The following is a 13,051-nucleotide window of genomic DNA, read 5'->3' as shown; positions in this document are numbered from 1 at the left end:
TGCCTATAGCTAGGTCTTAATCTTATTACAATACTCAACATTTTGCCTTTAGCTAAGGTCTTGTAGTTTCAGGAATGTCTCTGATTAAAGCAATGCTTACTCTTAAGCCCAGTAACCAGCACAATCAAGAGAGAAGTACCCAGTACAGCAGTGTTGCAGGAAGACAAACCCTTCCTCTGCGACAGAGCCCTCAGAGGTCACTGGTGTAACAATGGGGAAAGGAGAAACTGAATCTCTCCTCAATTGCAAAGGAAAGATTCAAGAGGTAAAAGGGCCCTCCTTAAATTGGCAAACATTTGCACAACCTCCTAGAAAAAAGCCCATTTATCTACAGGCTACCATGGGCCAGGTCTAGGCTAAGTGTCCTCACAGTGGAGGAGCAAGGACCTCCAAAGGCTCTAATATATTCAAGATCAGATGCTATTGGTATCTGTCGCTGGTTGGTAAAAAATAAAGAACTTTTATAGAGCTAAAAAGGATCAATGCTAGAAAGTGGCAAAGCTGCAATTCAAACATATGCCACAGCCTCAAATGCCTGTGTTTTTACCCCCATTATATTTTGTTTCATTCTCTCATTCAGAGGTTACTGCAGGTTAAAATAAGTATTTCCACGTTAGTGGACTGTATTAATACCTTGCATCTCTGTGTAAAATGCCATGACATATGTGACTTTTTCCCCAAGAGTTTCAGACACCTAAGTAACCAGCAGCTTCAAACAACTCACATGAGATAAGGAAGATGGGAAAGGGAGAGGAACTACATCTAGGAACCTGGGGATTTACACACAATAGCTATCTTTCTGAAGACTTTACTAGGAAAAAAATACTCTTGAGGTATCTTGGAACAGCTTTTCATGTTCTATTAAGAGTTTTCATGCAAAAGCATGAAAGCTGCTTTCCAAAGTCCCAGGCAGGTTAACGAATAATTACTACACCTTTCAACCGTCTGCATCTACAGTTTTCATTTGAAGACTAAGGACAAAATTCAGCCTAAACTTAGCCTCCTACTAAACTATCCAGAGACAACTCAGAAATTTGCATTGCTATCAATGATTGATTAGCTTAAGCATGTTGGTTGCCCGCTATTTTTCATAAACACAAATCTGATTGATGTTTATCAAAAACTTTTAAGCTTTCTTTACAAAAAAACGTTGGAACATTCTGAAGCTCTCTTCGATCTGTAAAAAATCTGGAGGAAACTATTTTTTCACTTATATTTAATTTGCTTAGTCAAAAATCACCAAAAACCATTTTACTTTGCATTTTACCAAGTCTCTTTTAAAATAGAGCACAGAACAAATTTTGAAAGCTTGGTTATTTTTGTACTCGGGACATCAGAAATGCCACTGCCATAGACTTCCAAGGACGTTTCCTTGGTGAAGTCACAAAGTTCATAAACTCTGGAGCTTCTCAGTCTCTGCAGTTCCCAGCTGTTGGCAACATCTTTATCACCTACTCACATTTTCCAAGCAAAGTGAAAACAGAGTCTGTGCATAAGGAACGTTGATTTAACAAATTGTTATTAAGCATGTATATGTTTACTACCATAGCCAGCAGCTATGGCTGCTATAAAAGAGGCATTTGATTGGCTCTTTGCATTCAAGGAGCTTTCAATTTAAAAAGCCAATACAATTTCTCAGTAGAAGCTCCAACAATGGCCAGTGAAAACCCTGTCCCCAAGCCAACCCCCTAGCCCTATCCCTTTACATCATCCCTGAGCACCATCAACTACGGTAAGTTTCCCACCATGGTGTTTCCTTCTGGGCAGATCCCAAGCCAGGTCTCAGCCTTGGCCCCAGCCCCTCCCCCAGTCCTGGCCCAGGCCCCAGCCCCTGCCCCAGGCATGGCATCAGCTCTGGCCCAGGCCGCAGCTCCTGGCCCAGTCCTAACCCCAAGCCCTCCTCAGGCTGCAGGCCCACCTGCCCTGGCTGGGGAAGGAATGCTGTCAGAAGCCCTGCTACTGCTGCAATTTGATGAAGACCTGGGCGCCTTGCTTGTCAATAGCACACACCCAGCCATGTTCACAGACTTGGCATCCATCAACAAGTCTGAGTTTCAGCAGCTGCTGAACCAGGGCATACCCATGGCCCCCCATACAACTGAGCCCATGTTGATGGAGTACCCTGAGGCTATAATTCACCTAGTGACAGTGGCCCAGAGGCCCCCTGACCTAGCTCCTGCTCCACTGGGGGCCCGGGGACTCCCCAACAGCCTCCTTTCAGGGGATAAAAACTTCTCCTCCATTGCAGACATGGACTTCTCAGCCCTGCTGAGTCAGATCACCTCCTAAGGGGGTGACACCTGCCCTCCCCAGAGCACTGGGTTGCAGGAGATTGAAGCCCTCCTAAAGCAATTATAGATTCTGGTGGGGTGTGCACCAACTGCCACCAACCTTGATGATGCCTTCCTTGGGGTAGTGTGCACATTTTATTATTTTATTGGCAATATCTGTATCTCTCTCTCTTTTTGGAGGTGCTTAACCAGAAACATTAACTTCTCTGGAAAGGGGGGAGCTCGGGGAACTCAACTTTCTTCCCCTTTCCTGATGCTTTATCTGTAGGGAACTCTGGGGTCCCCCATCCCCATCCTCCAGCTTCTAGTACTCTCCTAGAGAGAGAAGCAGGCTGCAGCTAAGGCCTTTGAGCCCACAAAGCCTTATTATCAATTGTCTTCCATCATGCATTCATTACACCTTGATCAAAATAACACCCCAGTTACCAGCCCCTCTATGACACTGGCACTGTCCCTGTGCCTAACACCAGAGTTTAAGGGGCTGGCCTTCCTCCTTGCAACCCAGTTTAGTTGATGTTCTCTGTTCCTCCTGCCAATATGCTATGCTTACCCTGACCAGCTTATGGCAGCTAATGAGCACTGGCCAAGTAGCTCTGCTCCCACTAAGACCAGCTAAGTTGTATGCCTACAATAAGAGAGTTGTGTTTCTCAACTCATATATGTCAGTTAGTTATCATTATAATGAGTTATAATTACTAATATTTCAATGCCATGTGCATTCATTTGGGTTGCCAAGAAGCAGATACCAACACAAAATTAAACATGCAAAAGATATCTTGGAGTAGGGAACAGGAGAACACTCAGAACAAGGTGCAGGAGTGATGTCTACAAGAGGGAAGAAAGGGGGACTATACTATAGTGCAGTCCCCAGGGATGTTCAGCTGGGCCAGTGAGGAGTCCTTGAGCTTAAAATCGCCCAATAGAGGACAGGAATGGGTCTAGCTCTCCCTTCTGTGCCCAATCACTGGCTCAGAAAAGTCCACAGAAAGCATGGCCTCATAGTGAAGGTGGACTCAGAAGAGCAGCAATTCAGCTATCAGTCAATTATGCTTCCCACAGGAGGAAGCCTGAGGGGTGTGTTCTTCCTGGTCTCAGCATGTAAACCATACTAAAATTAATAGCTAAGACTTAATGAACCTGTATTAGTCTGTTCTTATGTTGCTAATGAAGACATACCCAAGACTGGGTAATTGTATCAAGAAAAAGAGGGTTATTGAACTCCCAGTTCCATGTGGCTGGGGAGGCCTCACAATCATGGCGGAAGACAAAGCAAGAGCAAAGGTACATCTTATATGGTAACAGGCAAGACAGCGTGTGCAGGGGAACACTTCTTTATAAACCCTTCAGATATCATGGGATTTATTCACTATCATGAGAATAACATGGAAAAGACCCAACCCCATGATTCAGTTACCTCCCCCCAGATCCCTCCCACGACACACAGGAATTATGGGAGCTACAATTCAAGATGAGATTTGGGTGGGGACACAGTCAAACCATATCAGAGCCCTTACTGTATAGGCTATTTAAAGTATCTTTCATGCATCTATGTAATACTCATAGCCACAAAGACATGGGTACTACTATCACCCCTATATACAAACCAGGAAACTGAGGCATAAGTAAGCCATGGCCATGCAGCTAGTAAGCACCAGAACTGTAATTTGAATCTAGAAGTCTTTACTGACTCAAAAATTTCAGTGAAAAAGCTTTTTTTCTATTAAAAATTAAGTTAAACATTTTGGAAAGACTCATTAAAAGCAAATTGATAAATTATTGCTGTCACATTAAATATAATTAACGCAACTGAAAAAGATTAGGGGAATGAAATCTTAAAAATCTATGAAGGACTCTACCTAGGAGATCTAGAAAGTCATTCAATGATGCCTGAATTCAGTCATTCATTCAACTATAACAGGTACTAGGCATTGTTCTATCAACAAAACTGACAGAAGAATTTTTAAAAATTCCCGCCCTCATGCAGGTTACATTTATGTGTGTAGGGGGAGGATAATTAATGTGTTATATCATGGGGTAATTAGTGCAAAACAGGGAAGGAAAGTAGAAAGCTTACAGATGGGTGGGGGGGGGAGGGAGAGAGAGAGAGAAAGAGAGAGAGAGAGAGAGAGAGAGAGAGAGTGTGTGTGTGTGTGTGTAGGCCAGGGATAGCCTCACTGAGTTAATGGTTAATTAAAGGCAAAAGAGGGATGCCTGGGGAAGCAGCATTCAGGTACAGAGAACAGTAAGCACAAAGGCAGAGGCAGGAACATGCCTGGAGGCTCCAGGAACAGCAAGGAAGCAAGTTTAGCTGGAGCAGAGAGAGCAAGGGGGAGAGGTGGGAGGACAGATCATGCAGGGTCTGGTGGGCCACTATAAACACTTTCACTTTTACTGGCAGTGAAATAGAACCCACTGGAGGTACCGAACAGAGAAGCAAACTGATTTCTGTTATAAAAGGAATCACTCTGACTACATATAGAGAACAGATAAGGGTTGGGGGTGGTAAGGATGGAAGCAGGAAAACAAATTTAGGAGCTACTGCAGAATCCTACATGCAGATTGCTTTGCAATCCCCACTCCAAAAATCCACCATAAAAATATCTAAAATGGAAATGATAGAAAGTGCTTAGGGAAGTGACTTGCATTAGGAAAATAATGCACAACTAAAATCATAGGAACCATGTAAGTTAAGGAAAAGGCCTTGGCCTCTGTGCCAGTCCTCTGTCTGTTTGGTCTCCCATTTATTCTCCTGCCTTCCACTTCACATGATTGAACCCTACAAACTACAGTCCTAGACAGCTGGCTTCTGATGTCAATAGACTAATGAGAAACTAGCAGGAGATCAGATAAACGAGGAAGAGAAAGGTCAGGGTATTTCTTCCCCTACCTCCTCTGCTCCAGGTGGCATTTGCAGAGTGGCCACATCCTCCATTATTCCAGCCCCCTGTGGGATGCCCCCTGCACAGTTCCAATTACCCCTGGTTGGCCCAGATCCTCAGTTCTGCTCTCACCAAGAAGTTCCTGTGCTATAGCTGAGTTCCCACCAGGCAGCTCCCTTGTTGGCTCTGATAACAACTCCTCCCTTTGTTCCTTTAGCCCAAAGGGTGGTAATGGCTACCTGCAGTTGGTAACTTCTGAATTATATAAAAGATACCTATTTGCTCTTTTAGCTTTTTCAATACCTTTGTAATTAGTTCCCTATACCAAATCCCCCTATTGAACTACTTGGTAATATATTTTTTTTTTCTGACTAGATCCTGACTAGTATACCCTTACATCAAGAGTTACAAATAAATGTATATCAATACAACTGTTTAAATCTTGAAAATAGGCAGGAATGAAAAGGGGATGTGGAGAAGGGAGCAGGAGAAAAGGTAGAGGGGCATATAGTACATGCCAAAGCTTCAGTGCTTTGCAAGCATTGTCTTATTTGGAGTCCAAGGCAAAGTCCCAGAAGCTCCTTGTACCAGGAGTCACTCATAGAAAACCCTAGCCCTGTCCTTCCTTCAAAGAGCCCACTGCAATCGGTCAACACCAACAGACGCCAGGCCATAGTAACTGCTGGAGCAATGTCGTTGGAGCTGCCAGAAATGAAGGTCTTAGCTGGGTGTGGTGGCTCATGCCTATGATCTCAGCATTTTAGGAGGCTGAGGCAGGTGAATCACCTGAGGCCAGGAGTTTGAGACCAGCCTAGGTAACACAGTGAAACCTGGTCTCTACAAAAAATACAAGTATTAGCCAAGAGCGGTGAGTGACTTGTGCCTGTAGTCCCAGCTTCCCAGCTACTTGGGAAGCAAGATGGAAGAATCACCTGAGCCCTGGAGGTTGAGGCTGCAGTGAGCCATGATCATGCCTCTGAGCTCCAGCCTGGGTGACAGTAAAATCTTGTCTTAGAAAAAAAAAAAAAAAAAAGAAGAAGAAATGAAGGTCTTCCCTTCATCTGCCCTCTACTCACAGTGCTCAATAATGAAAAAGTCAAAGAAGAGGAAGCAGATGAACAGAAAAGGTAGTAGAGAGAAACCTGAGTGACCGAGGTGTCAATGTAAAGACACCATCCTCATTTATAATAGAGTATCACCAAACATCTCACCAGGTAGCATGTTGCCTAGCTGTACCAGAACAAGGTGTGCTGCACACATACAAGGACAAGAGAGAGTCCCATGAGCAAACTCAGGACTAATGCTTATTACTGTTGCAGATAAGTAGTATGCAAAACAATGATGGACAATTTAGCTTCAAGTATGAGCAGAGGGCAAAATCTTCCACAGAAAAACACTTAAAGTGATAGTCTTCCAAAAGTGTTTGGTATAAAGGAAATGCTGAATCGACCCTAGGAACAGGTACTCTCACTAACATGAAAACACTGTTTCAGCACTACAGCTGTTAGATACCACTTAGTTCAATTCAAAAAGGAATCACGTCCTTGAAAATCATAGTATAAAGGGACATCACTGTATTTGTGTGAGACCTAAAAAAATTAGATAACGTTTACTGACTTGTTATATATGAAAATATAACCCATACAAATAGAACCCATAAAAGGCTTCAAATTATTTAAAAGCTTTTCTCCCTGGAGAGGACATAGTTTGTGGTAGAGTCTGAAAGCTTTTTAAAGTGTGACTTTGATCCCCATCTGCTGTAGTCAGGGTGGGAGAAGAACACTGATGGGAGAAAAAGCAAGACCCCAGAAAAAGGGGTTGCTATTTTCCTGGAGGGATCATTTCTTTAGTATCAGCAGTAATATTCCTTAGCAGTATTCTGCCTGGAAGCCAATTCTTCCTATATCAAATTGTGGACATGAAGAAAGGAAGGGAGGAGCCACTGAAAGTGAGAGGTACTAAACACATGTTAATTTATTTATCCTAATAGGAATCCATTCCTTGATACAAACAGATACATACAGAAAAAGGTTGAAAAAAAATGTGGTAATTGTCATACTTCTAATAAATTAGACTCTGGAACTCAACTTCCAAACACAAATAGTGTCCTTCCATTCACACTATAAGCACACCCAAGAAAACTCTGAGGGGAATTAAAAAATAACAGTGGCAAATCTGACAGGGATGGTAGGATGTCATGGGGAATCTGACCTTGTGGCTGGTAGGAGCAAAGTATGAACTTGAAAGAATGTGAAATAAGACCTAATGAATGGAATTTAGAAAACAAGAGAAGCCATGGAAACAGCAGGAAAAGCCTAGAAACAGGAATTTTTAAGTCCTTTAGACATACGATTGAATATGAAACGAATGCAGACAGCATCTACATCTATCTCAAGCCCTGACAACTTCTTTTAAATTCTAGGCACTATTTTCTATTGCATAAGTCTCTTCCACAAACACGGTCAAAATTAAATTTATTATCTACCTCCATGTTTGCATATTTTTGGTTACTTAACTCTCATTCCAAATCCCTTCTTTTCTCTCTTCCTCCAGGACAGAGACTGGTCATGCAAATATTAATATCCCAGTCTTCCTTACACAATTTTTTTTTTCAACAATTACCACATTTTTTTTTCAACCTTTTTCTGTATGTATCTGTTTGTATCAAGGAATGGATTCCTATTAGGATAAATAAATTAACATGTGTTTAGTACCTCTCACTTTCAGTGGCTCCTCCCTTCCTTTCTTCATGTCCACAATTTGATATAGGAAGAATTGGCTTCCAGGCAGAATACTGCTAAGGAATATTACTGCTGATACTAAAGAAATGATCCCTCCAGGAAAATAGCAACCCCTTTTTCTGGGGTCTTTGCCAGTAAGATGTAAAAAGAAGTTGAGGTGTGGGGAGGGGTGCTCACTGTCCATAACGAAGTGGCTCTCTGATGGAGTCCATGGCCCCTTCCCCCTTTCCTTCTGCCTGGAACATAGATACCTTTGCAGGCAGTTGCAATCATGAAAGCAAAATCCTCGTGCTAGGGATAAAAGAGCAGGAAAACAGGCAGAGGGTGCTTTATGATGGTATTACTAAGCCAACATCCCAGTCCCTGTGTTCTTATGAAGTAAGCCCAGTGGTTTAAGCTACTATTAGAAATGCTTTCTGTTCAGAGCCAACATAAGCCTCATTGGAATATTCCCAAATCCCTTTTTTCTCATGTGTTTCACATTTTGGTAATGGCATCCCCACCCCACCAGTGGCACCAGCAAAATTCTAGGAATAATCTCTAAATCCTCCTCATTTGGTCTTGCTTGCTTCTAATTCTATTTCTGAAATCTCTCTTCCAACCTTTTTCTTTCTTCTCCATCTTGTCCATCTTTACCTTAACCACCTCACTTTAGTAGTGTGGTTCCCTACACTACTAAAATGGCACCAAACTCCTCTTTCTGCCACTAATCTTCCCAGAACACCCAGACCTCTACTTACAAGTTAACACACACCTCAAACCTTGAAGTCTTGGCTCCCAGCTTGCTTCACAAGAGCCCTCACCATACCAGGGCACAACAATGGCTAAAAATATATGCCAAGTGGACATTTTAACTAACATTTAAAAAAAAAGTAAAGATACAAAGTAAAACAAGGTATCCTTTGTGTTCATGAAATATACAAAGACATCTAACAAATTATCTATAAAGCATGGTAAGCACTGCATACGTTTTTGTTAAAAAATGAAACCAACTTTACAAAGACAACTTTAATATGATTTCAAGATTAGCAATGCTGCACTGAGGTGTATAGTCTTACAAACTATTCTTAGTATTATATGTGTCAGCTCACTTGTTCCAGAGAATTATTCAGTATGTTACAAGCATTAAAAAGTATATGCTCCTAATTTTATATTCCCAGTCTAGAAATATTGTTAATCTATCCCTCCTCTCCTCATAAGGTTTTTGCAGACAGTCATCATGGCACGAATTATGATATAAGAAAAGAATATATAACCATTGAAATATTAGAGCTTTTTGAACAGGAAAATATTTAGGATACAATGCTAAGGGAAAAGCAAGATTCAAAACTGTTTTCATGGCATCATTAATGGGGGAAAATAGGCATGCAAACAATAATGATAAGGATGAACTGCTCTGCACTCATTATTACGGCTGGTCCCTTCACACATTTCTCCCCCTCTATTTCTTTTTATGTTTCTGTACTTTCCAAACACTTTACTATAGGCATTTCTGCATTCAGAAAAATACATTACAGGTCTGGAGATGTATGAGTAATAAACAAAAAACAGTAAATAGTAAAAAGTGAAAAAGCAAAAGAGAAATTCAGGTTGAGTTATTTATTAAATGATGGGAACTTGCCATAACCAGATTCAACGTTACTTTGGGAAAGAAGTGGGAAGCCCTGAGTACGAAGCCCCTAAGGGCAGAGACTTGCAATCAAGATCAATAAACACCTGAGCATTTAGAAAGAGTCTATTACAGCTTATGGGAATTCAGAATCCAATTATAAGGTCCTGACATTCTAAGATTTCCTATTCAAATGAGTTTCCCAAACAATCCTAAATAACCCCCTTTATAAAGCCACTGTGGAAAATGACAAAAAGACTCAAGTTACTTCACATCAGGCTTTAGCTGTGTGTATTAATGCTTCAGTGGTCCACGATTTGTCCTGCAATATACCCACATACTCTCAAATTCAGTGTAATCTAATAAAATGGTTTTAAATAGAGCTTTCATACAAGAAACAAAGCTCTTATTTTGCAAGAAAAAAAGAAAGACACCTTGAGAAACACCTGAGGTAAAGATCTAAGGATTTAGAGGCACAAAAGCCTCAGTTCAAAGTCAAACACCATCATTTATAAACTGTATGACCTTACTCAGATTGTTTACATTCTCTGAGCAAATACAGAAATAGAAAACGATGAGCTCAAACTTCTAAGACTTCAAGTGTCAGTTATAACCATCACACTCATTTCTTCTAAAAGCCATATGTGTTTTATCGCTTGCTTTTAACCTTCATTCTCTAAAGAACAACATCTTAGAACTTGGTAAGCATTAATATTTGAAAAACATTATACGTAGTTGACATTTTAAACTATATATTTTCATGACATTACAGAGATTGTTCTGCTGTGTGGCCACTGGACACCAATATATAATTCTAAAATAAATGAAAACATTGGGAGCATAGTGAGGTCCCTGGTGAGAACAAGTAAAAAGTGTGGTATTTAAGCAAATATGCTACATACAGCTATCTTTAATGAGAAAAAAATAAGTTGCTAGTAAAATGTTAATTTGCATTTGGCCCTTAGGGAAATACACAGATGGTACTACCTACTGAAGACATTACATATTGATATGGTCAGGGAACAGGGCCTGAGGGCCAGGCATATAAAAAGAATGCGGCAACTTCTGTCAGAAAGTTAAAATAGAATTCAGGTCTCTCTCAACCTCAGAAGTTAGTTTTCAAAATACATTCCTGATTCCCCTTCTTACTCTTCATTTCCTGTTTTGCTCCTAAAACTGCTTAGTATTTTCAATTTCACCGCGTTTTAATTAATTGAAAGTTTACATTATATTACATTAAAGAAAAATACCCCAAAGGACTCTTAAAAGTTTTATAGACAATTGAATATCGGAGCCATCTGTTCAACAGAATTAGATAATTAATTTGGTGACATCCTTTTAATTTTTTATGCCTGTCTTAATGTATACAATACCTGATTATGCCTCTAAGCAAAAACATGCCACAGAATGAGTTTCAATTTGCTTTGAAATTGCTTTCTCCAGTCAATTGTTTACTTTATCATATCAAGGTCATTTTAGAACCTATAGGTCTTATTCTAGCTAATGGCTCCAGTAGGACACAGGAAGTCAAAGCTAAAACAATTAAGTCACTCAAAAAATGAAAAGTAGACAATGTTTTAATTATACACATGACTATAATATTATAGTCATCCTTTGTTATCCATGAGGGATAGGTTCCAGGACCCCCTTGAATACCAAAATCCATGGATGCTTCGGAACCTTACATAAAATGGCATAGTATTTACATATAATATTCTCCTGTATACTTTAAATCCTCTCCACATTACTTATAATACCTAATACAATATAAATATTATGTAAACCATTACTATACTGTCTTATTTTTTATTTGTAATTTTACTTGTAATTTCTTCCCCAAATATCTTCAGTCTGCAGTTGGTTGAATCCCTGAATCCATGGATGTGGAGGGCCAACTGTATAATGACTCTCCAGAGCAAACTTAATACAGTACCTCTGTATACCTCCACTAAAGTCAAAAGGCAGATAAAAACACCTCTTTGTCAACAACAAACAATCTTAAGAGGATGATCAGAAAATTCATACAAATAGAACATGCTGGGATTTATAAGTACACTAACAAAAACAGTAGGATAACTTCAAGGAGCTACCCCACCCAAAAGAAAAGCAAACTCCGGTGGCTCACGCCTGTAATCCCAGCACTTTGGGAGGCTGAGGTAGGTGGATCACGAGGTCAATTGATCGAGACCATCCTGGTCAACGTGGTAAAACCCCATCTTTACTAAAAATACAAAAATTAGCTGGACATGGTGGCGCGCGCCTGTAGTCCCAGCTACTCGGGAGGCTGAGGCAGGAGAATTGCTTGAACCAGGGAGGCGAAGGTTGTGGTGAGCCGAGATCGCACCATTGCACTCCAGCCTGGGTAACAAGAGCGAAATTCCGTCTCGGAAAAAAAAAAAAAAAGAAAAAGAAAAAAGAAAAGCAAATTCCACTTTTTACCTCCCAACTTCCTCCCATTCCAAGTTCACAAAAAATAAGAGACTAGCCAAAAGTTGGAAGAACATGCTCCTATCTCTAGATTGTCACCAACAAATGTCTGGCACAGCATTTTTTTTTTCCCAAGACAGAGTCTCGCTCTGTTACCCAGGCTGGATTGCCGGAGTGTAATCATAGCCCACTGCAGATTTCAACTCCTGGTTCAAGTCATCATCTGCCTCAGTTTTCCAAGTAGCTGGGACCACAGGCATGTGCCACCATGCCTAGCTGATTTTTTTACTTTTTATTTTTTTGTAGAGGCAGGGTTTCACTTTCTTGTCCAGGCTGGTCTCAAACTCCTGGCCTCAAGCAACTCTCCTGTCATTCTCCCAAAGTGCTGTGATTGCCAGTGTGAGACACTGCACAGCCATAATAAATGTTTTAAGCTAAAGGCAACTGTAACACTTTAGAACACCCAAGGATAAAGAACATTAAAACATTTACGAAAGAATAAATTATTTAAAAATAAATGGACTATAGTCAACCTAGTCACCCTACTATGCAATAGAACATCAGGATTTATTTCTCCTATAAAACTGTAATTTTGTACCCATCGACCAACCTATCTCTAAACCCCTGTACCCACTACTCTTCCCAGCCCTATAATAGTAACCACTATTATACTCTATTTTTATGAGATCAACTTTATTAGATTCCGCATGAATGAAATTATGCAGTATTTGTCCTTCTGTGCTTGGTTTATTTCACTTAACATATGGTCCTCTAGATTCATCCATTTTGTCACCAATGACAGAATTTCATTCTCTTTTTTATTATAAATAGTAGCCCTTTTTATAGTTAAATAGTAATGGTATAAGTATATACACCACATTTTCTTTATCCATTCATCCAATGACAGACACAGACACTTCAGTTGATTTCCATATTTTGACTATTGTGTACAGTGCTGAAGTAAACATGGAAAAAAAAATATATATATATATACATATATATATGTATATATATCTTCAATACAAATTTCATTTCTTTTGAATAGATACCCAGCAGTGGATTACTGAATAACATGGTAGTCTTATTTTTAATTTTTTGCAGGAC

General features: G+C 40.2%; 1 protein-coding gene across 22 annotated transcripts in view; it reads right to left on the bottom strand.

Annotated features, from left to right (window-relative positions):
* Positions 1–13,051, bottom strand: part of CADPS2 (calcium dependent secretion activator 2) — a 508,211-nt gene that overhangs the window by 472,377 nt on the left and 22,783 nt on the right. The window lies entirely within an intron of this gene.

Source organism: Sapajus apella, unplaced genomic scaffold (genome assembly GCF_009761245.1).
Source record: "Sapajus apella isolate SASKATOON/1434 unplaced genomic scaffold, GSC_monkey_1.0 scaffold7, whole genome shotgun sequence".
Classification (NCBI taxonomy): domain Eukaryota; kingdom Metazoa; phylum Chordata; class Mammalia; order Primates; family Cebidae; genus Sapajus; species Sapajus apella.
Note: the sequence above shows the minus strand (reverse complement) of the source record. Positions and strands in the feature narration are given on the sequence as shown.